This window comes from Phascolarctos cinereus, unplaced genomic scaffold (assembly GCF_003287225.1).
Source record: "Phascolarctos cinereus isolate Bilbo 61053 unplaced genomic scaffold, phaCin_HiC Scaffold_726;HRSCAF=1367, whole genome shotgun sequence".
In the NCBI taxonomy this organism is placed as follows: Eukaryota; Metazoa; Chordata; class Mammalia; order Diprotodontia; family Phascolarctidae; genus Phascolarctos; species Phascolarctos cinereus.
This window is the reverse complement of record NW_027556098.1, coordinates 235,216,471-235,243,815: the sequence shown is the minus strand read 5'-3', so window position 1 is coordinate 235,243,815 and position 27,345 is coordinate 235,216,471.

The following is a 27,345-nucleotide window of genomic DNA, read 5'->3' as shown; positions in this document are numbered from 1 at the left end:
CAAAGGTACAGAAAATAACTTGAACTTTTTTGTTACTTTAAAAAAAAATGCTGACAGAAAGACTATCAATAGCCACCTACTCATTTTTCTACTTTTCCCATTTCTACATCATTTTAATGAGAATAGCCAATGCATACATTGAAGTTATGCTTAATGACAGCATGAGAAGAGAATAGACAGGCTTTTGTAATCAACAGGCTACTTTACACAATTTCTTTATAGTCACACAATTGACTAAAAGGCATAAAGAATGAAACATCCTATATATTTATTGTTTATTGACAGGGTAGTTGTTGTTGTTGTTGTTTAAGGAAATATTTTTGGTAGAGTGAAACACAGCCTTACAAGTTCTCCTCCAAAAAGATGTCTCCTGTGCATCTATTAAAATCCCACCAGCTTCTTTGAAAGATGTAGCAAGAGAGATAACTTTGTTCAATGACCTGACAATTAATATCAAGTCACACATAAGGTAGAGGTATATAGGCTCATCAGAGGTGTTTACCACCATCATGAAAGATTTCTGGCTACAACATATTACAAATTAGGAATTATATAGAACAGTAAAAGGATGTCAGAAATCTAGATAAGCAGAAGGGAAAAAAAAAGAATGAGCGAGGCACGTCAAGCAAGCACACAAAATAATTGGTAGTCAGCCCATAAGCTCCATTAGTATTTTGCCTTTGTTAAGAGCAGTAGAGAAAGGCTCCTGGCATGTTGGCAGCTAGGTGGAGTACTAGTTAGAGCACTGTGCCTGGCATCAGGAAGACCTCAGTGCACACCCAGTCTCAGATGCTTATTAGCTATATGACTTTGAACAAGTCACAACCTCTGTTTGCCTCCAATTTCTCATCTGTAAAATGGGGATAATAACAGCACTTACCTCCCAGAATTATTGTGAGCATCAAGTGAGATAACATTTGTAAAGTGCTTGGCATGTAGTAGATGATATATAAATGCTAGATTATTTTCTTAGGTAGATCCTTACCCTTTTGGACATGAACAAGAATTACTCACAATGAGTGTAAGTATCAGATGGCTTATGAGCTTCATCATTGGAGGGAGTACCCAAATCAATAAAATTACAGATCCATGGAAGAATATTCATTAGCTGCAATAGATAACAGGCTGCTATTAAACAGGAGCAGAAACCTAATATCTGATTTTCTTACTCTCTTCACTTTACATTAGAATTTTCTCATTTATAGTTATGTAAATCTCCAGATCCCATTTTCTTTCTTAATTGTGTCTTATAAGAGAAAATTTAAAGGATATTTTGCTTAATTCATTACTTGATTAAAATCTCTTAAAGTTCTTCACCCGTAAAGCTCTTGCTAACTAATACAAAACAAATCTGTAAGGCCGGTATTCTTGGATTCATGCCCAGGTGAAGATGAGTCACAGATGCAAATGCAAGGCAGACAAAGCTGAATGTTCTTTGCTTGGTGTAAAAAGCTAGAAATGCATAATTTTTGAATTCATCAAAAGTTTTTCAGTGATATTGAAGAACTCATTAGAAGCAACCTAATCAAGTTTCAGGAAAATCACAATATATTATACATGTTATTTTTAAAAAGACAATGTAGAGATCAAAAAAAGTTCAAAGTCCAGCCAAACATTTATTGAAAACAATGCTCCCATTAAAAGCCTCCAAATGGCAGTATCACAACAAGTGGTGCACCATAAGATAACTTGCATGGTACACGGCTAACAAATGCTTCCTGATGATTTATTTTAACCTAGTCTAAGAATTTATCTTTTAAGAAATGGTGGAATACACACACACACGCACATGCGTGCACACACACACACACACACACACACACACTAATATATGTGCAGAAAAAGAAAGATCCTATGACTTTATCCCCAGTAATCTCTTGCAAAAGTTGTCAGTGATAAGTCAGCAATTCTTGGCATCCACAAAACTATTAATACCATTTCAGTCATCCGTTGAGGAAGAAGATGTTGATGAAGGAAGGGAAATTATCAGCCAAATGTGGTTGCAGTTAACAAAGGAGTAGTGGATGAAGTTCTGTTATTGGAGTTGGGAAGATGTGATTTCAAATTCACCCTCCAACACCACTAGCTAGGAAGTGTTGTGTGACCTCAATCACGTCACATAACCTCTTCAGGATAATATCTCTAGCACCTACATAACAAGGCAGCTAGGTGGTGCAGTGATTAGAGTGTTGGGCCTAAAGTCAGGAGGACCTGAGTTCAAATCCAGGCTCAGGTACTTACTTGCTGTGTGACCCTAGGTAAGTCACTTAGCACTGTCTGCCTCAGTTTCTTCATCTGTAAAATAAGCTAGAGAAGGAAATGGAGAATCATTGCAGTATCTTTGTCAAGAAAACCCCAAATGAGGTCACAGAGTCAGACATGACTGAAAAATTACTTAATAACACCTACATCACAACATTGTTGTGAGGCTCAAATGAGAAAATATGTGTAAAGAACTTTGTGAACCTTTAAGCATTGTATAAATGTAAGATATTATTGCTATAATCTCATTTTCAACTTATTCATTATTGCTGTTGTTATTACCCTCTTATTCTTTTCATTTTATTTGGTGTGATTCAGATAGAAACATTCTGACAGAAGTCACTGTCATGCCATTACTCTTTTGGTTTTAATATTTTGTGCGGTGAATAAAAAGACTGTTTTTTGTAATTAAATAAAAGCAATAGGAAGTCAACTCATATTGAAAGCATCCTCAGGGCAACTCCAGTAGCAGATAAGGTAATGGGAGTTATGCATACCTCATCCTGTACCTGCATGAGTTTGATTTCTTCTGGTAGATCTCTAATTCTAGAAAGTGTTTTAGTCCACATAGTTCGGACATCATGATTATTTAGTATGATGGTATATATTAAGTGGGGCCACTAGGTGGCTCAGTGTAGAGTGCTAGACCTGGAGTCAGGAAGACTCATCTCTCATAGTTCAAATCTGGCCTCAGACACTTACTAGCTGTGTGATCCTGGACAAGTTACTTAACACTCTTTGCCTCAGTCTCCTCATCTGTACAATGATCTGAAAAAGGGAATGTAAACCACTCCAGTAACTCTGCCAAGAAAATCCCAAATGGAGTCATGAAGAGTTGGACATGACTGAAAAATGAAACATGTATTAAAAATTAAAATTTTTTAAAAATTTTTTAAAAATTTTAAAAAAATATTTAAAATATTGTTCTCAAATTTTATGGATTATCATTATCTAATTATCATATTTTTTCAAAGGAGTATAGATGGAAACAGTCCTGGGACAAATCTGTCTGCTAGGCTTAATATTCTTAAGACTATTGCAGAGGTAGACAAAATAATTATTTTCAGAATTGAATAAAAGTATTGGGATATAAATTGATCTTCTGTACAATAACTGAAAGTATCTTCAGGATAACCTTGAAGGCCTTTCCAGCTCCAAATCCATAATCATCTATAATTCTATGAACTCCAAAAGCAGACTACATGACGTCTTATTCCTACATAATTTTGATTCCTTCTATTCTTTCACTATTTTGAAAGCTTTAATTGTACGTAATCAAGTGAAATCAATAGGCATTTATTAAGCTCCTACTGTGTACCAGGCATTTGCTAAGTACTGAAGATACAATGAAAGGTTAAAAAAATAGTTCTTGCCCTCACGAAGATTACAGTGTAATGGGGGAAATAACTTGCAAACCCCTATATGTACAAACAAGATATCTATAGGAAAATTGGAAATAATGTTAGAGGGAAGGTACTAGAATTAAGAGGGATAGGGAAAATCCTCTAGCAAAAGATGGGATTTTAGTAGAGACTAGAAGGAAACCCTGGAAGCCAGGAGATGAAGATTAGAAGGGAAAACATTCTGTACCTTGGGGACAGCTAGTGGAAATGTCCAAAACCAGAAGATGGAGTATATTGTGCAGGGAACAGGAAGGAGGCCATTGTTACTGGATTACAGAATATGTGGGGGAGAATAAGGTTTGTAAAAGAGTCTGAAAAGGTAGGAAGGGGCCATAATTATGGAAGCTATGATTATTTGATATGTAGACATCTATTTTAAATGTCTGGTTTTCTGGGCAATTGTGGGCAAGAGTTCAGTGTGTAATTATGGCCAAATTCTAGTACAGACTATTTGTTGAATTTTCCAGGACATTTTGAGGTCTGTATTTGTAGTATGGGGAATTTGTTATCCATTAGTCTATGAAAGATAGCTAGATTCTTATGTATAATTCTTGCCACCAGGTCATGTATTGCCAAGTACTCAGTAAGTTGTTAATTTTGTATAACTTATAGTTATGTTTTGCAGATTCTACCAATTTTTTTTATATAATCTCTACTTACATATCCTTAAGGATAGCCCTTCTATAATTTCTGGTGGCAATGTGCTGTTTCTAAACTGCCCTCATTAACCTATTTCCACAAATAAATCCTCATAACAGCCATTTCTTTGTAAGCTTCTTTGTCAACATATTATTTATGTGGATAATAATAGTAATAGTTACAACAACTAGCATTTACATTGTATTTTGTGGTCTTGAAAGCACTTTTCAAATTTTATCACATTTTATCCTCACAACAACCATAGAAGGTGCTATTATTATTCCCATTTTAGAGTTGAGGAAACTAAGGCAAGGCAAGTGAGTTGCCCAGAATCACACAGCTACTAAGTGTATGAGGAGGATTTGAATTCAGGTCCCTTTGATTTGAGGTCCAGTACTCTATGCACCATGCCACCTTGCTAACTAATATAGATGTAGTCTATAGAGGACTTCTTTCTTTCTTGGACCTTAGCCATTTCACAGGTCCCATCTGAAGGCAAGCCACTTTTGATTATATTCAACAAATCCAGTGGCATGTATCTTTTATCAGCCTTTACTATTGCATGGTAAAGTGAGGTCTTTTCATTCCATCAGCATTTCTATTGTATGCTTGAGAAGGTCTATGAATCCTCTTTCTCCTTTTTGGTGAGGCAGTGTTTATCTTTGTATAGCTGCCTTAGGGTGATAAGCCCTGTGTTTCGTTGATATAGTACAATTTTTTGTTAGGATTCTTTCCAAATGTGTTATGGTCCATTTAACAATCCAAAAGTGTACATTAAGATTGGTATTGTGTACATATTTACTTTAACTATGTTCCCCCCATTCAACATTGATTACAGGGTATTGGTAAATCCTTTATTGTTAATTTACAGCCTTCTCTTTCATATCTATATGTTCACTTTCTCTTGTATGGAAAAAAATGAAGGCATTTGTAGCTAAACATTGTAATCTCTAAAGTCAAGTCTGATACATTCATCCTCTAACTTTCCTTGAAATACATCAGGAATTTTACATTTTAATCCAAATGACATTTTGATATTGTCAAAGAAAGATTCCATGAAATTAAGGAACTTTTTAATGTGTTTTTGTTGAATAAATATAGCTTGATTTAATCTACGTATATTCAGTGATTAATAAGGCACTTTGGTTCTAATCTGTTTTTAATGTGGGAGCCAAACTTAATTCTTTTTAGGAGAAATTGCCATTTAAATTTAGACAAAACTAAAGTTGATTCTATACCCAATTTTCTTGACATTATTATGTTAGTACCATGTCTAAAAGGAGGATAGTTTTCTTTGTGGAAATCAAATACTCTAAGATTGTCACTACCTTTAGATCCATTTTATGTATTTTCAGTACATGAATAAGCTATGAGTTCAGAATTGAATAAAAAGCTTTGTGATAATCAACAAAGGAAGCACTTTAGGGGAGCATGTTCAATAATTACTTAATTGATTACTCTTTATACTATAAGATAATACTTGTTTTGCTTTTTAGCCAATAAGCTGCTTTCTTATAAGTATTGGTAGATTATCTTGGTGATTCTTTAAGTGATTATTTATCTTGTTAACTAACCCTGAAAATTTAGTGGGGAAGGTGAGCAAAATGACTGGTTAGCTCTGCGTACTGAAAGAGAAAAACCTAGGAAATAACAAAAGAAAGATGACTAGAGAGAAAATGGAACAAAAGGAAAAGAAAGACTAGAAAGAGTCGTTGTCGTAAATGTATCCAATAAAAGCCTGTCCTCCAAAATCTTTAGGTATTTTTCTTTAAAGATTTTCACCTGAAACTTGTTTAAGCTAATAATCATATAAATATGAATTAAAATTAAAATGATGTAATAATTTATACCCACTCAGTTGGCAAAGATGATTAAAAATGAGAAGACAAAGTTTTGGCTAAGTATTTTACTGCTGATGGAGTTGGGAATTGGTGAAATCTGCTTTTTGGAATTCAGTGTGGTAATATATAACAAAAGTCATAAAGCTGATTATGCTTTTTGACCCAATACTACTACTAGAATTATATCCTGAGAATGGTATTAAAGTTAGAGGGGAAGAATCTAGCTATACAAAAATATTCATAGCCGCTGTGTTATAGCCAAAACTTACCCATATCAGTGAATCAACAAGCATTTGTTATTTACTTACTATGTACTACAGATACAAAGGAGGGAAAATATAGTCCCTGCCCTCAAGGAGCATACCTTCTAACATTCAACAATTGGTGAATAACTAAATTGTTACAAAACCATAAGGGGAGAGAGCAGCTAGGTGGCACAGTGGATAGAGCACTGGCCCTGAAGTCAGGAGGACCTGAATTCAAATAGGGCCTCAGACCAAACACTTGACACTTACTAGCTGTGTGACCCTAGGCAAGTCACTTGACCCCAATTGCCTAAAAAAAAGAAAAGAAAAACATAATGAGATATTACTATATCATAGCTAATGATATATCATAAATGCAAAGAAGTTTGGGAAAGTTTATATGAAATTACATATAGTAAATTTAGCAGAATCAGAAAAATAATGTACATATATTGACCATGCATGTAATCATTATTATTATAAGTGTTAATTATCATATTTATTATAATTTATTACATTTGTTATTTTAAATATAAATAGTAACACTTTCTAAATACAAGCAAAATGATCAGCAGGTAACATGGAAAAAAGCATATTTCTGTTTTGTTAAAATTGATATGATTTCAACAAATTGAAAGTAATTTAGAGTTTATCATTTTATGGATGATCTCTTTTTTATATGACTGGTTTTGTTGACAAGTAATAAATTTAGAGCTTTTAGATTATCCCCCAAAAAAAATTTGGCTAAAAAGGACAAGACCAGAGAAATAGAAAAAATGCCAAGGGAAAAAGGTGAAGAAAAAAGGTTATGCAATAATAGAGGGGCTAAGAAGAAAAGACTGGGGTCGGTAAGTGAGATTCCAAACCTTGTATTGGTAATAGGTATTGATGGCCACATAGGCATTTTTAACTTAACAAAAGTCTCTTCCTGGCTTTTCTGGGACCTCGACTCTGTCACCCCACTCTGCTCTTGCTGATGTTTCAGTGACTGTGTAACCACTGGCTCCTTCCCTGCTACCACAAATATGTCCAGATTCACCCATGCTCAAAAACATTTTTTTTACTTGATCCTTCTATCTCTTCAAGTTATCATCATAGATTCTTCTTCCTTTTGATTTTATTTTTCCCACTTATTTATTTTATTTTTTCCAATTACATGAAAAGACAGTTTTCAACATTCACTTTTATAAGATTTTAAGTTCCAATTTTTTTCTCCCTCCCTTTTCTTCCCCCTCTCCAAGACAGCACACAATCTGATATAGGCTATACATGTACAATTGTGTTAAACATATTTCCACATTAGTCATGTTGTAAAAGAAGAATCAGAACAAAAGGAAAAAACCCAAAAAAGAAAATAGCATGCTTTGATCTGCATTCAGACTCCACAGTTCTTTCTCTGGACATGGATAGCATTTTCCATCATAAGTCTTTCTTCTTCCTTTCACAGTAAAATTCCTATAAAAAACAAACTCCTTTTATGTTGCCTCCATTTTCTCAGCTCCCACTCATCCCTCAACTCTTTGCTATCTGAATTTGACTTCATCATTCAACTCAAACTTCTCTTTTCAAGGTTACCATTGACCTCTAATTTATAGATCCAAGTCAGGAAGACTTGGATTCAAATCCTGCCTTTGATCCTTCCTAGCTCTGTAAATATAAATGAGTTAGTTAAATGTAAGCCTCAATCACCTCATCTTTAATAATGAAGGGATTGAAGCAGATGTTCTTTGAGGCTCCTTCCAGCTCCAAATCCATGATTCCTGTGAGCTTCTGATATCACATCACACCCCCTAAAATGTTAAGAGGATGTAAAGTAAAAGTAAACACTCCCAAAACTTAGTTTCTGGACAAAATATCCTTTGGTTAGTAATGAGAACTTATGTATTAATTATTTTTTCCTTCTAATAGTAGAAAGCAAAGAACTCAAACATATAGCTTCCATTCAAAGCCAATCTCTTACACTGAGTACAACCCCTCCATTAAAAGAAATTATTCTGCCTGGATCAAAATATAAGTGGAGAAAAATTCCCCTTGTGCAAAGTGATGTCCTGGCAGAGAAGGAGAGCCTCTTGCTTCTTATAGCTTTGAGGGCAGTGAACACATCACAAACATGACAAAATACACAGACATCCCTAGTCAGCCAGTCTTTTTAAGGCAAGAAATAAAGAACACTGGAGAGACAGCCCAGTGTGCTAGACATAGTATTGAAACAAGTCAGGAGACTCGGCTTCGAGCATCAGCACTGCAGCTAACTAGTGATAAGATCTTTACCAAGTCACTCCATTCATTCATTCAACAAATATTTATTAAACATCTACCATGAAGACCAGACCAGAAGTCATGCCCTGTAGGATTTACTCTTTCACGTCTGGAACTTCCACCTTGAGGTTCCACTCTTCTGATTGGTGGGCATCTTAAATGGCCCACTATATCTAAACTGGCACTAGCCATGCTTCAGTTTATTCCCTGGCCATCTTCTTGGCTTGCTGTTTTGAGTATACCCTTAATTGCCCCTGCCACCCACTTCCAGCTTTGAAGACATTATAAAAAGCAGTACTATCATAGCTACTGAAAAATATATATCTGTTTACTCCCCATGTCTCCACTCAACATCTCGGCAATTTTCCCAAGCAAAATATTGTCTCCCTGTCTATTATTCCCTTATATGTATTGTTTTCTCTATTAGAATGTAAGCTCTTTGAAGACAGGAGCTATATTAGCTCTTGTATTTGTATCCCTGGCAGATAATAATATCTTAATAAATACTTTTTAATTCATTCCTTTATTGATTCATACTATGTACAAAGAAATCACAGAAAAGGAAGAATGGCTTAGTAGATAGAGAGCTGGACTTTGAGTCAGAATCAGAGTCAATAAACATTTATAAGTGCCTACTATGTTCCAGGCACTGTGCTAAGAGCTGAGGATATGAAGAAAAGCATAAGACAGTGAGTGCATGCCCTCAAATAATTTGCAATCTAATGGAGGATGCACACATAAAAAGAAGATGACAGGGGAGCAGCATGATGAAGTCATGCAGGTGGTATGGGAAATGACTGAGGAGGTATGAGTTTCTGAGTTGATTGCATCTTGCAGAATGATGAGTTTCTGGAGATCATGAAGTCCAGGAAAGTGGCCATGTGAGAAACAATGAGAATTCCATGGATGCCATCCTTAAATAAGGTCACAGAAGAGCTTTCCAAAGTCAATCCTTGGAATAAGAAAGTCCTGAGTTCAAATCACTAATTAATGACATGACCTTGGGCGCATCAGTAAATCTCTCAGTAGCACAGGCATCTAGCTTGCTAAAACTGTAAGTTGCAGAATAGTTGTCACCCCATTGGTGCAAGACATTTACTCTTCAGGAGCTCCCTATAGAAGGGAAATCACAGGTCTAATCTCCCCCCGTTCCTCCCCCACCAAAAACATGTGAGAAACACTGTGTGATGCACTGGAGATACAAAGGCCAAAAAATGTCTAGCTCCTCACCCTCAAAGAACTTATACTCTAATGTAAGTTAAGAACTTTGCCACAAATAAGCTTACTACAAAGTGGAGAGGTGAAGCTAAATTTAAAAGGGATACATGAAATGTACTCTACAAAAATCTGAGGAGGGAAATAATTATTTTGTCTGGAAGGATAAGGTACTTCATCTGAGCCTTGAAAAAAGTATTCTGTTCAATGGAAATGAGAATAGCTAACAGAGGATGGCTATTTGGAACTAGGCCTGACTCAGGCCAGTCCTCCTATAGTTTAGGTTCAATACTAGAACAAAATAAAACATTCATAAGTCATACAACAGTAAACAAGAAAGAACCTTACTTAGCTATAGCAGGAAAAGAATATTCAACAAGGATATGAATTTAGGACACTCAAGTTGATACAGTTGAGCTTCCTTCATTGAGTTACCTATCATGGTCTACCAGCCTAGCATCACAATATGCATGACTGGACAAATGGTAGATGAATGAAAGGGAATATTATAGCTTCTTAAGAAATGATTAAAGGAAAAATTTCAGAGAAACCTAGAAAGATTTGTATGAACTAGTACAGAGTGAAGTAAGATGAACCAGAAGAATAATTTATACAATGACAATAATATTGTAGAGAAAAAGAACTTTGAAAGATTTAACCAGCCATGATCCCAGTGGACCAGTAACAAAGAATGCTGCCCACCAAATGACAGAGGTGATGGACTAAAGACGCAAAATGAAACATGCATTGTTAGACATGGTAAATGTAGGAATCTGTTTTTCTTGACTATACATATTTATTATGAGGGTTTTGTTTTTCTTTTTTTTATTAGAAGGTAAGAGATTGTAAAATATTTGCTAATTGCAAATAATAATAATAATAAATGTGATGTTCAAATTCTTTGTTTACTCGTGGCTCCAGAAGTTCATTTGTACTTGATAATCTCTTTATGCCCTGTTTTTCACATCAATTGTTCTGATAGTAGATATTTCACATTTATTTCCATTTTTCCAATTTTTTATTTTGCTATAATACTTCCTTTGTATTGTCTAATTTCTGAATTCTGCCCTTTGTTTCAGAGTCCATTGTTATGCCTAGCTTTTCCGTTTTTCATTCTAGGCTATCTATTCCTCTTCTCATCATTTGCTTCAGGTGTTTTTTGGGGTTGTTTTTTGTTGTTGTTGTTGTTAAAGGTCCCAACTACTCTCAGAATCCTTGGAAACATTCTATATTCTTTGTTGGAATTATCATAGAAGTATTATTTTCTGGATTCTCTTAAGATATATACTTCTTCATTGTATTAGGTGTTTTCTTTTGCTTATTCATTTCTTCAATCGCTCTGTTACATCCTGGTCCTCCCGAATTTCCTCCTGTTGAAGGATAAAAGATTTTAAATTGATTTTGAGAAGAGACCCCAGTAGATTGATGAAGGTCCTTGCTGAACATCTGCACCATCTGCAGTTTGAATCTTTTAATTGGTAGCCAATGTCACCACCACTCTGAGCGGGGAGCTCAGAATGAGAATTCTTCCAAACAGCTGAGGAGTTTAAGGAGAAAGAGATTCAGTATAGAAGAGTAGCAGACATATTGACTGTGATGGACTTGAATGGTTGGCGAGAGACCTGGGTGATTGTTCACCCTAATTTCAATTAATTTCAATATTTCCTTGATGCAGCGGTGTCCATCTCCACAATAAGGAACCCACAATAAGACAAGGGCAGGGTTAGGAGTAGGCTGCAGGTGGGGATTGATATGCAGCCTTTGCTAGGTTTTATCCTTTTAACTTTGATGATCATTTGACTGTAACACTTTCATTTCATTTGAAAAGTTTCACAATGTGTTTGAGATAGAAGTAGATATCAATGAATTTTATTGATAAATAAAGTACCAAAACTATTTTTTTTATTTTAACCATCTTTAATGGAGAGCTTTCAATAGTACATTGTACATTTCCCTACCTTCTTCAAAAAGGCATACAGACTGTAACTTAAAATCTCCTTGATGACTTAGAGTCATCATGAAGATAAATTATTTTGCTACATTATGTAACAATAATGTCCTTGGGGTCTATTGAAATATTCCAGACTATTTTCTATTACTCTTGGTCCCCAAATGTTGGGCTTTTTAATTTCTTTGGTCTGCTTTTTATAGTTTTTCTGTCATCTTCTTCACTACCTTAATATCAGTTTTTGTTTCCTGCTTATTGTCCATGTGCATACCTCCAGAAGCCTTCCACATTCTTGTATTTAATTTGCATTTTAAACCATCTTGGACTAGGAAACCATATAAATGAACTCATTTGATAAAAGGCCTATCAATCATTTCAGGATTTGAAAATATTTAAAATGTAGCTGTCCACACACTCAGACGTAAAATCGATACTGGCCTAGGAATTGACTAGTGCCTAGGAACAAAGGGAAAGAATCTACATATTGGCTAGGATCTGTCATCTCCAGATGGGTGCCTCTATAACTCCAAAATGATATTAGAGACCCTGAGGTTAAACCAGAGTAGCATGAAGTACTCTGGGAGTATTAAGCAAGTAAGTTTCACCTCATATGGCATCTGAAAGTTGAATTTCCAGAATAAGGCACTGACCTACTCCCTGGTTCTATAAGCTAAGTATGTGTTGACTCTGAAGTTTAAACCAGGCAAATAACAGGAAACAGCAATATTTTTTAACCTGATGTTTATATGGCACTTCAAGATTTCCAAAGCCCTTTTTATATATTATCTGCTTTGATCATCATAGCAACCATGAATACTTCTTATAGATGTTATTATCTTCATTTTACAGATGACAAAACCTGACAGAGAGTGATTAAATGACTTGCCTATGGACACACAGTTTGTGAAAGGTGGAATTCAAATCATGGTCTTTCTTGATCATGGTCTATCTTTCTTCTCCAGGTCCATGATTTTTTTCCACTACCTCACACCATCTTGCATTAAAGCCAGCTGTTCGTACAGTAAAGAGAAAAGTCATTTGGACACAAAGGGACCAGGTGACATGCATTGCAAATGATGATATTGCTCACACTCCAGGAAATACATTACTTAGCATGCAGAATCTCTATTATTAGAGAGAATGAAGCATCCTTGCCAGATGTTGGTGGATAATTATGTTGGCTGCAACCTTGCCCTTAGTTGGATTTGTTAGATTCTAGAGTGAGAGTCAGACCTAGTCTAGTCTCCAGGACTTGGGAAGGAAATGACGGTGTTGTCTGGGTTTCCTGAGAGGATTCCCAGATGTGGGCACATCTCCATATGTCTTTCTCAGCATTTTGATAGGTAAGAAGGCAGCCATGTGTTATGTCTGCATTTCCCTCAGTCAGGCATCATGTGTGCTGTTGCCATGCTTTGGATCTCACCTATTTGTAATGAAATTGAGATGGAGGAAGAGGACCTGATGGGAAAAAAGCTGAGTTTGTGAAAGACAAGTCTATTAAGAGATAGCCAGCTGCATTTCAGATAATGTGCTTTTTCTAAGACTGCCCCAGTTCAACCCAACAAGCATTCATAAAGCACCTACTCTGTGCAAGGTGCTGTACCAGGTACTGAGGGTACAAACTGAAAATTTGTCTCTACCCTCTAGAAACTTAAGGCATACTTGGATGATATACCATGTAATCAGGTAAATAAGTACACAAGATTGTTTCAGGAGGAAGAAGAGAGCATTGATATCTAAAGGAATCAGGAAAAGCTTCCCATTGGAGGTGGCCCATGAGTTGAACCTTAGAGGTAGTTGAGAATACTAAGAGGGAAAGGTGAAGAGAAAATGGCAGGAGATGGAAGGAAGGCTGAATTCAGGGAGTAGCAAATAGGCCAGCCTGTCTAGAATATAGAATGTATGAAGGAAACTTATGTCAGATAAACCTAGAAAGGTAAGCTAGACAGATTGGAAAAGGGCTTTAAATGTCAAGCTAAGGAGCTTCCTTTTTCTCATCTTGAACCACAAACCATTTCAACAAGTTCTAATCTTCAAAAATTCCTCTCTTGAAATTGGATTGAACAGCTATTTTACTGGCTGTAATTGCACACATAGCTGGACTTGGGTAAGGCAGTGGGTCAGTCAAATCTGTCAAACTTTTCTGAGGCATTAACTTTATGGAAGAAAAGTAAAACACTGGAGATATGCCCTTAGAACAAGAGTTCTTAATATGGGGATCTATGAATAGATTTCAGGGGATATGTGAGCTTGGATGGGAAAAACAATTACATCTTTATTTTTATTAACTTCTAACTTAAATTTACCATTTCCTTCAATTATTTGAGAATGTTATTGAGGAGGGGTCCATAGGTTTCACCAGATTGCCAAAGACATTCATGATACACACAAAAGAAGGTAAAGAACCCTGTCTTAAGGTCACATTGTCCTTGGCCTGCAGAAAGAACCAAATCTATATAGCTATGTTTTCCATTGGTGTAAGGTTACAGTTTTGAGACCTTCCATCCCAATGTAGTGGATCAGAACTAACTTTTATCCATATGATTGGGCCAGGTCTTCAAGTTAAGGTTAGGCAGTACTGGAGCACTGCATGAACATAAGATGCAGGTGGAATTCTCCATGCAGAGTCAGTCTGCATGGTGATTACTGAAAGGGCTCAAATTACCAGCAGGTACAATCAGAGTGATGATAGAGAAAGAGATAAAGTGCTGGGGTCTGCATTGCCAACAAAGTTGATTCAAGAAGAAGGACTGGCATTCATGAGGAAAAGAGGCAAAAATCCCCTGTCAGAGCTAGACACTGGGTATGGCTCCAAGAGAAGTTTGTTATTACAACAGAGGGGCTGAAGAAAATTAATATTTAATCTAGAACTATCACATTGTACATCCTCTGGGCTCTTATTTCATACAGGGGATCTTAGTTTATGGCCTAATATTTCAAATTGAGCATCCCACCATTATCTCAAACATGCCTAGGACAGGACTCTTTATCTCCTCTATCTCCTCCCAAGCCCACTCCTCTACAAAATTTCACTGTTTCTATTGCAGATTCTATCTTCACTCTCCCCAGTTTCTAACCTTACAGCTATTCTCAATTCCTCAGTCTTCCTCTCCCCACATAAAATCAGTTGCCAAATCTTGCCATTTCTACTTCTATAACATCTCACACATCTGTACCCTTTTCATTACTCGTGCAGTTGCCGGCATGATTTTTTTAAAAGCAGGTCTGACCATCTCATCCCCATACTCAATAAGCTCCAGTGGTTATCAATCCTGGCACATAGTAGGCTCTTGACAAATGTTTATTCATTGATTCATTGATAAAACATTGAATCCTTTGTTCAGCTTTTAAAAATCTTAACAAGCTAGGTCCAATCTATCTTTCTAGTCTCATTATATATTACTACCTTTCTCACAATCAAGAGTCCACACATCAAATTGGCTTTCTCACTGTTTCTCATTCCTGAAACTCCAGCTCCCATCTCTTTTCTGGTGCACTGGCCATACCCCCTCCTTACTTCCATCTCTATGTACCTCTGTGATTTCACACCAACCAGCACAACAACATGGAAGAGCAAGTAGTCATCCTCCTTAAATAGTCACATAGAACATAAAAAATGCTGATATTAGCAGAGGAGCTCTGATATTCCCTTCAGGGAAATTCTATCTATCTATTTCACTGTGTGCTATCAAAGCAGAATCACAGCATCTCTGATGTGAAACTTTAAGGGCATCTAATTCAACCCATACCTGAACAGAATCCCTTACTTCAAGACTCAAATCATGCATCACTGTCTTTGCAGAGGCTTCCCTGATCCCCTTAGTTATTAATTCCCTCCTTCTTTATTTTGTATTTATTTTACATTAATTCTGTATGTATTTATTCATTTTGTGTATTCTTATAAACTCACATGTTGTCCCATCTGATAGAATGCAAGCTTCTTGAGAGCCAAGTTGTTTCTTTGTTTTTTTCTTTTGCTTTTTGTCTCCCCAGTGCCAATTTCAGTTCCTGGCCCATAATTGTTTAATAAATTCTTGTTGATTGAATGATTGATACCTACATGTTTACCAATGACAGATTGCTCCCTTGGTTCTTGCTCCTCAGTATTACCTTGGCTCCGAACTCCTGGGTCCTTCTCTGAATACTTCTCCTGGGCCAGTCAATTTCCTTGCCTCATCCCTTCCTTTTCATTCCAAGCCTTGCCCTGATCTTCTTGACCTGTCTCTATATTCCTGGAGCTGTCCATTGTCCTGTCTAACTATATCCCCAGTATTTTGCACATAGTAGGCATTTAATAAATGTTTGTTTTAATGGAATGGAATCATAAATGAATCCATTTCCTAACTTAAAAATCAACAATATAATGTCATTACAACTCTTTTCCTTCCTCCTCCTTTTTTTTCTGCTTTTAAACAGAACCATTTTCAATCAAAATTTCCTTTAATGAAAACCGCATCTGGTCTGAGAAACAGCTGCCAGTTTCCAACCTGTTGTAAATTACAAGAGCTAAATTTGAAAAACTCTTAAAATTAAGGTTTCAGAATGGAAAGGCTGCCAGACACTTCCCCCATTAATGGGAAGTAGCATTTTTTTTCTCAAGTCCTCCAATACTTTTGAGCTGTTCTTCACAGAATGTCCAGCTTTACACAAATGCATCCCTATGTACCTCTGTGATTTCACACCAACCAACACATTAACATGGTAGAGCAAGTGGCCATCTTCCTTAAAAAGTCACATGGGAAATAGCCAATGATGATATTTGCAGAGGAACTCTGGTGTTCCCCCCAAAGAGAGACTCTCTCTGTCTATTTAATTGTATACCATCAAAGCAGAATCACAGAATCTCAAAGTTGGGAGAGACTTTAGAGGCATATAATCCAACTCATACCTAAACAAGAAAGTCTTCTACAACATACCCAAAGAACAGTCATGGGGCCATTAATTTAGAGCAGGAAGGTACCATACAGGTTACCTAGCCCAACCCTTTCATTTTATAGAGTAGGAAAATGAGGCACTCTTTCCATTATAATACCCAGTCTTAGCCTTTGGTTGAAGACTTTCCATGAGGAGGGACCCACTGAGATGATGCCTGCCTTTAATTCCTTCTCATGTTGATGGAAAAGCCTATTGTACCAATTCAGCCTTCCTAGTCATTATTTCCCAGCTTTGTTGTGACTAAATGAGCCCTGTTAGTGGTTATATTTTAAGGGTTTGCACCATAGCTGCCAAAGCTCACATCATTTTCTTTGGCTGGCTCCCTTTTTCTCTTTCTCTCCTACACACCTTTCTCCTATTTCCTCTGTATTCTTTCTTTTCCCTCTTATACTCTCTCTTTTCCTATTGCTCCTCTCTTTTTCCCCTTTCTCTATCATTTGATTTCTTTCAAATGTCTGAGTAGTATAGAGGCAGAGTCTAATCTGCATATATTTACCTTCTTCTCTACCCTGATGAAGCTGAGATAAGAACATGGACTTGTGACTTCCACAGTATAGGAAATTCCCAAAGTAAAACCTCCCTCCACCAATGCAACTTGGAAAATCATCCAAGATGATACAAAGGTAAAGATATTGTATAAAGACAATATTTTAAAGTCTTTACAATATTTACACTTGATATCTAAATATTTTATAAACCACATGCACTTGGTTGTACCTTCAAAAATAGGTTAGAAAACATTAGCCAGCTTTCAAAATGACAATTTCTCTTTCAATTCCAAGTCATGTAGTAAAAAATGTCCCCCAAATTTCCCATCCTGCCCTCTACCTCAGAGAAAACATAGATAATGAAATGCTTGAAATCACCAGATATAATTTGTGAATACAGTGTAAAAGTGGACAAATGGCTAAATGTTTATTTTCAAGGCTTACAGGTCAGCCCAGGTCAAAAATTTGCCTGGCTCATTATGGGAAATGCTCATTAAAAGGAAAAGTTTGTTTAAATGGAATGGAACCATAAATGAAGCCCTTTCCTAACTTAAAAATCAAAAATATAATGTCATAACTCTTTTTTCCCCCTCTTTTTTTGCTACTTTTAAACAGAACTATTTTTAATCAAAATTTCTTTCCCCTACCCACATACATCATCAATGAGAATTTGTATGTTTTGAAAACTGGTTCATCTTTTCTTATCCCCAAAGTACCATAACCTGAGTGATAGTGTCTGTGGTATTAGTTTGTGGTAATATAGGAAAAAGGAAAATGAAGTCCAACAATGGTAAGAGAATAAGAACATCTAACCATTTTTATAAGAAGTCAAGCCTATAAATATTAGCTTAATTGTTGATACTCTAAATATGAGGTATTTATTCAGTGACTGATAAGTGAACATACTGCTGGAAGAACTGAATCACATTGATCTTGAAATTCTTGCTATGAATGAAATTAGATTACACAGGGAACATGTAGCTAGGTGGAAGGATAGCTCCCAGGTCCTTACAGGAGAAGCAAATAAAGGAATGAGAAGATTTGGCTTTGTTATGCATGAAACATGTTTTCATGGGACATTTGGTTATTTTGTATTGTAATTCTTGTGATAAATATTTGAAAAAAGACTACTATGAAAATTAGTAACTTACACACCAACGTCTGTTGTAAAAGATGAGGAGTTATACAATTTCCATGAAGAATTCTGTTTTATTAATAAAACTCAAGTTTTATTAAGGAATTTCAAAGGACAACAATAAAAGATGTAGGATAGGAAGAAAAGATGAACTGGTCATGTCATAAGCCAGTGTACTCCACCAATATCCTGACAGTGTCAGGAGAAAGCAAAGAAGGCCTCATGCATGTTGATCAGACAATCTATGCTGAACTTACAGGAGAACCTAGAAAAGAGTTGCAGAGGATGGGCAGATGATGGATGGTTGTGATCATTCATTGGAAGGAGCATCCAAACTGATTAGATCACAGATCCACTTGAGTCAAGTTTACTTTAATACTTGATAATTTAAATGCAAAGACAATACTAGAATAAGAAAACAAAAAATATTCTGGAAAAAATATGGCTCAGAAGTTAGAATTGGAATAAACCAAAAGCTTACAGAATACACAGAAGATGCATATGTATATATCATGAATACCTTTTTCCAAGAGAGTTAGGAGGCACAGAACATGTGAGTACCATATGGCAGTCATTTCCAAATCATCTCTCTCTCTCTCTCTCTCTCTCTCTCTCTCTCTCTCTCTCTCTCTCTCTCTCTCTCTCTTTTTCTCTCTCTCTCTTTTCTCTCTCTCTCTCTCTCTCTCTCTCTCTCTCTCTCTCTCTCTCTCTCTCTTTCTCTCTCTCTTTCTCTTTCCTCTCTCTCTCACTCTCTATATATACATATGCATGTACATATGTGTGCATGCGTATATATATATATGTATATATACAAATATATAGTCATGCTATCATATTGTTAGAGAAAAGCTCAAAATCAATACCAAATTATAAAAATAATTAAAAATGAGAGAATATGATATGCAATTAAAACAACTGTAACCTATTTAAACAAGATGATCCAATGATAGAAATCTTTAGTGTTTTCAATACCTGTTACATTTTCACCCCCTAGGCCAAAGCACTGATTGCCCCACCCTGGTTATGACTCTAGAATTCCCCATAAGTTCCTTGAAATTTTCAAGATGTTCTTATCTGTGAATGACACTCTACCAATCGCACTAAGTTTGGGATTTTTTTAAACCTCTTAAAGGAGTTCCGTAATTGCTCAAATGAGTTTGGCCTAACTATACACACAGAAAAAAAAAAACTACATGGATGAAGAATGCCTACTACTTCATCATGTACCTCAGTGAATAGCCCTTGAAACTGATTCATCGGTGCCTTGGCTATACAAACTAGACCCAGAATTGAGTAGGAGAAGGAAAATAAGTTGGATTTTATTTGGGAAATGGTATATCCTTTCAATTGCCTCAAGCTTCTCCCTGAAACTAAATCATCCCTTTTTAATATCAATGTTCTTCAGCTCATGCTGAGTGAAGCATGGAATATCAAAATCTCCAAATAGTTAAAGTTATAGCTCACCCAAAGGACAATGGAGAGATGAATGGTGGAAGTGAGTAGGCTGCAACATATCACCAATGATAACTGCACAGAAGGCAAAGTATCAAAGATATTATCAAGAAGATGGATGACTAGAAAAGGATTTAGACCATTTATGTCATGAGAGTAAAGGATAACAACTGGATAGCCCATGTGTTCTACTACCATACATGTAATGTCAAGAGATGTAGAGGAAGATCTTCTCAGTCATTGAATAGGCCCTCTCTGTATAGGAGGATAAGAGGAACACAGAATGCAAGGTCACAAATGGACTAGGAGCTCCACAATGACAGAGAATACCCACATTGATCAGCTTACAGATCCATTAAAGCACACCCCAGAAAATTAAAAGAATGCACAGGTGGGTTCACACACAGGTACATAATCTCTGAGGAATTGTATAGAACAAGAGAGGGAACAAAAGGCTGTAAGGTATATCTGCACATAGCCAAATAACATTGCACACTAATAAAGGTCAAAAACAAAGGACTTAAGAAAATAAATGGAAAGTAAGAGATGTGTACCTTAAGGATCTCCAGCCTCTCCATTCTGTATCCTTTCCTTTCTCAGTAGTATTTCTTTTCCTCCCTTCAGTTACCCAGAGCTTTTCATTCCTGGCCCTTTCCCTATATCACAATAGAAAAAATGTGGACTGAATGATAGTACGGTTAAGTAGATTGTGACTGACTAGGTGACTGGACCCTAAGAATGTCACTTCACTTCTCTAGGGCTTAATTACTTCATCTATTAAAAAAGAAGAAGAAAAAGTTTGACTAAATCACTTGTGTCCTATAAGCTCTAATATTCTACAGGTCTGCAATCACTTAGAAAATCCAGTAGAGATCAGTAAGGGGCAGAATAGGTTCACTGAGAACAAATCACATTTCTTTTTCAAATACATTTGCTAGACTGGAAGTTGAGGACATCTTAAAATATTTTGATGAAATCAAGAAAATCAATCATAAGATCATAGATCTACAACTGGAAGTAGTCTTAAAGGGCACGTAGCTCAGCTACCTCATTTTATAGATGAGAATACTGAGGCCCAGGGATGACAAAGTCACGTAGGCAGTAAGCATCAAAAGTGAGATTTGAACCAAAGTCTTCTGACTCTAGAGCCAGGGGCTCTTTCTATGGTATCACGCTCTCTTCAGATACACAGAGTCTCATGTTGTAAACTAAAGATATCAACTCTCTGCCTACCAAACATTCCTGAGTGTGGCTTGAGCCAGACTAATACGTAAAATTAGAGAATATTTAACAAAATAAATATAAACACAACAGAACATAGAAAATGTTGATATGCAGCTTTCTAAGTCAAAATGCAGTCCACAGGGATTTTTATGTACACTTTAGGGGCCTCCTTTTCTTTTTGAGTAGCCAAAATGGAAAAATATAGACTGAATAACAGTATACTACTAGCTAGCTGTGAGACACTGGGCAAGTCTCTTTGGCTTCTTGGGGCTTAGAATGAAGGTAACAGTATTTGCAATATGTAAGGTTGTTGAGAGGCAATTTTATGGATAAGGAAACTGAGGCAGAGAGCAGTTAAGTGACTTACCTAGGATCAAAATCATGCTAAATGCCTCAGGCAGTATGTTAACCCAGACCTCCTGACTCCAGGTCCAGTGGTCTACCCACTGTACTACCTAACTGCCTCTAGATAAATGACTGTTTGAAGAATATACCCAATGAATGTTGATAAATGGATTAATATCAGTCTGGAGGAGGTTTCTAATGACTTGTTACCTTGAAGCTATAGAAAAGATTATTTCAATTCAACATGAGGAAAAAACAGCAGACAAATAAAGTCTTCCAACAATGAATTGTGTCAGAAAGTAAGTTCACCAGTGGTGGAAGTGTTCAGGCAGAGGGATGTCCCACACTGGGTGAGAGGTTAAATTAGATGTCCTCTAAAGAACCTTTCAACTTGAAGGCTCTATGATCCTAATGAGGATTGTTGAAGACACTTAGGCCAAAGGATCAATAGACCAAGAATTCAGAATCTAGCACCCCTAGTCCCCTGCCTATCATTGACTCAATGGAATCATTTTATCTCTCTGTGCCTGTTTCTATTTCTTAAATGAGGTTCTTCATCATCTCTCCCAGAGAAATTAGGAATTGATAGCAATAATGTGCAAAAATTTGAATCATTCTTTAAAAAAAGCCTCCATTCACCTTTCTATAACGTTATAATAGCAAAAGGATGAAGCCAGTGTTTTCTATTATAATTAGTAAATCTCACTGTTGGATCCTTGACTCCTGTAGGAATGGGGTTAATAAGGGGTAAATAACAATATGAGTTTTTAATGGCAATTACAAGCCACAAGGAGGAGTACACCTTTGGGGATGGGGATGAGAGGGAGAATATAGTCCACACTGTGACCTAAAAGGATAACCAGAATGTTGCACCCTGGATCAAACCACAATTCACTAAGATAAATATATTCAAAGGATTCCATGGAATTTAAGGCAAATCAGTCATCTCAACATGGGGGACAGCAGTTCTAAGTAGATTAAGTAATACTGTGGAAGAAACAGCCTTGAGTGTCAGTGAATGACAATTTAGTTTTCCACAAATGACAGTTTCTATCATTCAAAGACTCCAGCAGAGATAGTGTCCTTTTATGTATATCATTTTCCCTTCCCAATAAACTAAGTCTGCATAGCTTTGGTCTTGAACAATCACATTTCATACACCCACATTTCCACATTCTGTTGGGTACACACTTAGCCTGAAACAAACATTGGGTGAACCTTTAACAATTTGGCATCCTCTAATGAATCAGTAAAAAAAAAAAAATGTTTCCAGTAAAAGCCAACTTGTACTTAAAATGCACTCTCCACTTTCTTTTGCCTCTCTGAGGAGCAATTTATGGAATGAGCCAAAATAAGCACCATCAGTTACCTTAAGAGTAGGTCAGCCATATATAGAAAATCATGGAATATTTAACAGTAGGCTCCATTTTGATTAAGGCCAATTAACTCAAACACAAAATAGTATTTTATCTTGTGGCACAATGGAAAAGACACTGGGTCTACAGTCAGAGAACTTGGGTTTTAATCCTGACTCTGCCATTTGCTATTTGTGTCCTTGGACAAGTTATTTAACCTCTCTGAGCCTCGGTATCTTCATCTGTAAAATGAGGAGTTTGGGCTAGATAAATCCTTAGATCCCTTGTAGCTCTATTTAATGTTATAATACCATATAATTATGTCATCAGTACCTCCTCTACCCCAAGGCTGACAATCCATAATTTCAAGGTCTCTTATAGTATTTTAGGTATGGTGAGCTTAACAGGGTCAGTAGTCAATGTCACTAATCTGGCCATATTTATTGTTAAATTCTTTCTAATGTACAACTATTTCATAGCAGCTCTGGCAGTCAAGACAAGGCAAAAAGCATTTATTAAGTACTTATTATGTACAGGGAACTGTACTAAGTGCTAGAGATACAAATAAAAGCAAAAATACAGATGGCCCTTGTCCTCAAGGAATTGGACAGTGTAATGGAGAAAGACAGCACATTAAAAGGAGCTAGAAAGCAGAGGATGGAGAACAGGGCAGGGAATGAAGGTACTCATGCAGAAGCATGGTATTTAATTCCAGAAATACAGCCAAGAGGGGAATGAAGGTTAGCTAACGTGGGCCTCTCCCCAAAATGGAGACCCTGAACTGGGAGAAGCTCACCAAAGGGCTGACATAGTACAGTGGTGCTTCAGGATTAGAAGGCAGCAGGGATGGATGGATGTTCCAAGGTGAGACTACACATAAGACTTGGAGTTGAAAACTGGAAAATCAGAAGCACAGCCAGGAGAGGAATGAAGGTTGGCTGGCCTGGGTCCTTCTTCAAAATGGATGCCCCAAGAGGAAGTCACCTATGGGAGAAGGGGGCCAACATATCAAAGGAATGTTTAGGTTGAGAAGGCCACAGGGATAGATGTATGTGGCTGGGTGAGACTGAAGATGAGGCATAGTGTTGAAGTCCAGAAAGTCAGAAGCTTAGCTGAGAGGGGCATCCAATATGTTGTCTAGTACTTGGGGACTATGAGATAGAGGGATAGAATAAAAATATGAAGTGTTTGACAATAATTGTGGACTCCATACATTTCTACTTTTCTTTTCTTTACCAAAAGTGAAAATGTGCTCTTATATACTAGTAGGGTCATACAAAGTTATGAAAGGCAAAAAGGTCTGCTATGGAGATTCTTGATAGACCCCTGATATGGCGACACAGACTGCGGTTCTGTTTAGAATGCACTGCCATTATTTACTTTCCTCCTCTCTAGTAATGTTGACCTTAAGAAGATGACTGTTTGGACTTGTTTTAAGGATGAAAGAATTTAACTGACATTACCTAAAAAGTACTATTTGCCATTAGCATCCTTGGACCCTTAAGATGCTCTTAAGATGACATGCTTTCTATTTATACCAAAACCTCAAGTCTTTACACATATGTTATATTTCTCTGCATTTTTAAAAAATATAGTTTTTCTTATTTCTTATTTCTACATATTTCATGTCAATATAGATATTATAAAGGTTTGGGTACATATTCACTTTCTCAATCTATGTGGTTTGATACATGTATCCATAAATTTTATGCATTGTGGCTCAACTGGTATGATATGATTTTATCTTCAGTCTCTAACTCAGTAATTCTCAAAATTTTCAGAGTTACGACACCTTGTCTTTGGTTTGATTGATTAACACCACTCATAGACCCCTTTCCAAATTCACCTTAAATAAAAGAAAATTACATTTTCATTTTTATGTTTTGGAGAATTGAGAGACACCCCCTTGAAATAATTGGAAATACTCTGAAGATACCTCAAAATCAAGACTGAAAATCATTCTTCTGCCCGTAACACTTGTCATATCTGAACCGTCTCAGGGCACAAATGTCCCCGGAACACTTCGAGGGATTTTACTATCCTCTTTTGGCTCCTGATCCTCACTCAGAAAACCTGAGAAAATGTATGCCTAATATCTTCTGGTATACTAAAACCACCTCCCTCATTTGCAAGCATGCAGGTTACAATAACACAAAAGAAAATTATAAATAAAGCAAAAAATCTTTCATGAGCAGCCATTACTCTAAAAGATGCATATAAATCCTCAGCCACATTCCCCAATACAAGAATTTCTTTAAAGGAGAACCCTCATCTCACCTTCTCCACACACACACATCTCCTACTAAAAATTTTGGCTTGGCTTGCTGCTCCCTGCCGGTCAGGATAGGAGTGGGAAGAGGGAGGGTGTCCAAGGGTGCCATTTTTTTACTCATTCTTCAACTTCTAGCTCTTCATTAATGTAAACTCATTTTAATAGGAATTATTTCATTCTTTATGCTGTATTCCTCAGATGTCAGCATCGAGGAAAATGTCTGACACACAGTAGACACTTAATAAACACTTTTCAATTGACTTGATTTATTGATGACACTTTCAGCTCCATAATACAGCTAACAAGTCCACCAGTTTCTTAGGCAAAACAATTAACAATGCTCACTTATCTTTTGTATCATCTTCCCCATATAAAAGAAGGTCCAAGCATCCTAGAATCCTTTTCTTCTCCTTGGTTGCCACCATTCTTACCCAACAGGTCCTTCTTTTCTCCTTTGACCAGTCCTTCCCAATCACCAATCCAAGCTGTCATTTTACCTGCCTTTGGTCACCCATATTTATTTTTCCCACTTACTCAAGAGAAGCATGGGGAAAGGAAAAAAATATCTCATTACTTGATACAAGAGTATTATTTCTTGTCATTTTATTGTTAGACTTGGAGTCATAAAGATGAGTGTTCAACTCCTACCTTGAACACTTAGTGGGTGTATGTACCCTGGACACATCCTTAGCTTCCTTTCACCTCAGTTCCCCATCTGTAAAATCAGGAGACTGGAGCAGATGACGTCTAAACTCTAAATCTCTGATTTGATTATTCTATGATACTCTGACACAGTTTCCTCATCTATAAAATAAGTAGTGTGAATTAGATCAGTGTTTATCAACCCAAACTGTACTGCAGGCAGGCAAAATACAAAAATTCTTCCCTCAGGACCCCTCAGCCCCCAACAACTACAGCAAGAAACTCTCTAAGCCACCAGGGACAGAAACCAAGAGAGAAAAGGACTGAGAATTAAGTGAGGAAGACAGAGAAAGGAGAAGAACGAGCCAGCGTTTTTTAAAGTTTAAAACTCTGAAGAAGAAACAAAGCACTTTAGAATAAGCTATAATGATCAGCAAGGAAATTACTAAGGATTGCTAGTGGGAAAACACTGAACTGTATAATTTCTGAGATCCCCTCCAATTGTGACTTTTAAGACTGACCGATCACCAAGGTCCCTTCCAGCTTTAAAATTCCACTCCTTTGAATCTTCTATGATTCAACTTTATTAATCTAAAATTCTTCAAAAGTCCAGTCTTTCTTTCACCATTTTCCCATTATTGCTGTGTACTAAAAATCTTCTTTGTTAAATACATAATCTCTTCTATTTAGTTTTGGGGAAATCCTAAAAAAGAGGATTCCCTGGAAATAGAAATTTTAATAAACAATGGGTACCTAGGTTTTATGTTTAAGATTGCACTGGTGCTGCACTAAAGTTAAATGTACATCTTACATATTTAATATTTTTCTCCCCCAGCTATAGGCTCCCTTTAAACTTTTTTAATCCATCCAATTGTTGGGGTTTTTTATTTTATTCATTCTCCTTTATGATCTCCAGGAACTGTTAATAAATTTTTAAGGGATTGCATCAGATTAAATAAAAGAATGGGTGCATTCATTTATGTTTTAATGTGCACAAACCTAACTAGTGCACATTTCTTCTAAAGTGGAGGCTGTGAAATGAAACTTGACTGTTTCTATGTAAGGGAGTAAAGATTTGACATATCAGAGGTTAAAAGACAACCAAGGAAAACATGCAGGGCACTTGCACACACTTCTCCTAGTAAATAACACATGGTTCCCAGAGAAATGCATCAACAATTTTTTATAAGCAATGAACCCTTGCCTTTATTGCAATTAATGTCATACATCCTCTCTGATTGTCCTTTTAATACTTCCCAGTTTTCAGGAGGAGATTTTTTGATTAGCTGATTACAATCAACTTTCTTCAATTTATTTTACATTTCTCAAACTCTGCTAGTCTAAAGACTAATCCATTTGAACTACTACATTTCATACAAATCCTCAGGTGATTTCAAATCTGATGATATGATTACTAGACCCTAGATAGTCACCAACTTCCATCTTATTTATCATACTTGGTTCATTTCCTAGGACTAAAGGCCTGATTCATTAAAAATTATATGCCCCATTTAAGCAGGTTTTCTGCATACTTTACTCAGGAAAAAATGTTGAATGCATTTTTTTCACATAAAAGTATGTCTTCTTTGTGATTTATCAACCTTTATGCCCAGTATATAGCAGGATACCTCTCTGTCTCACACCCTAGTGGTGCATAACTCCTGAAAAGGGTAAAGTTAGGTGAT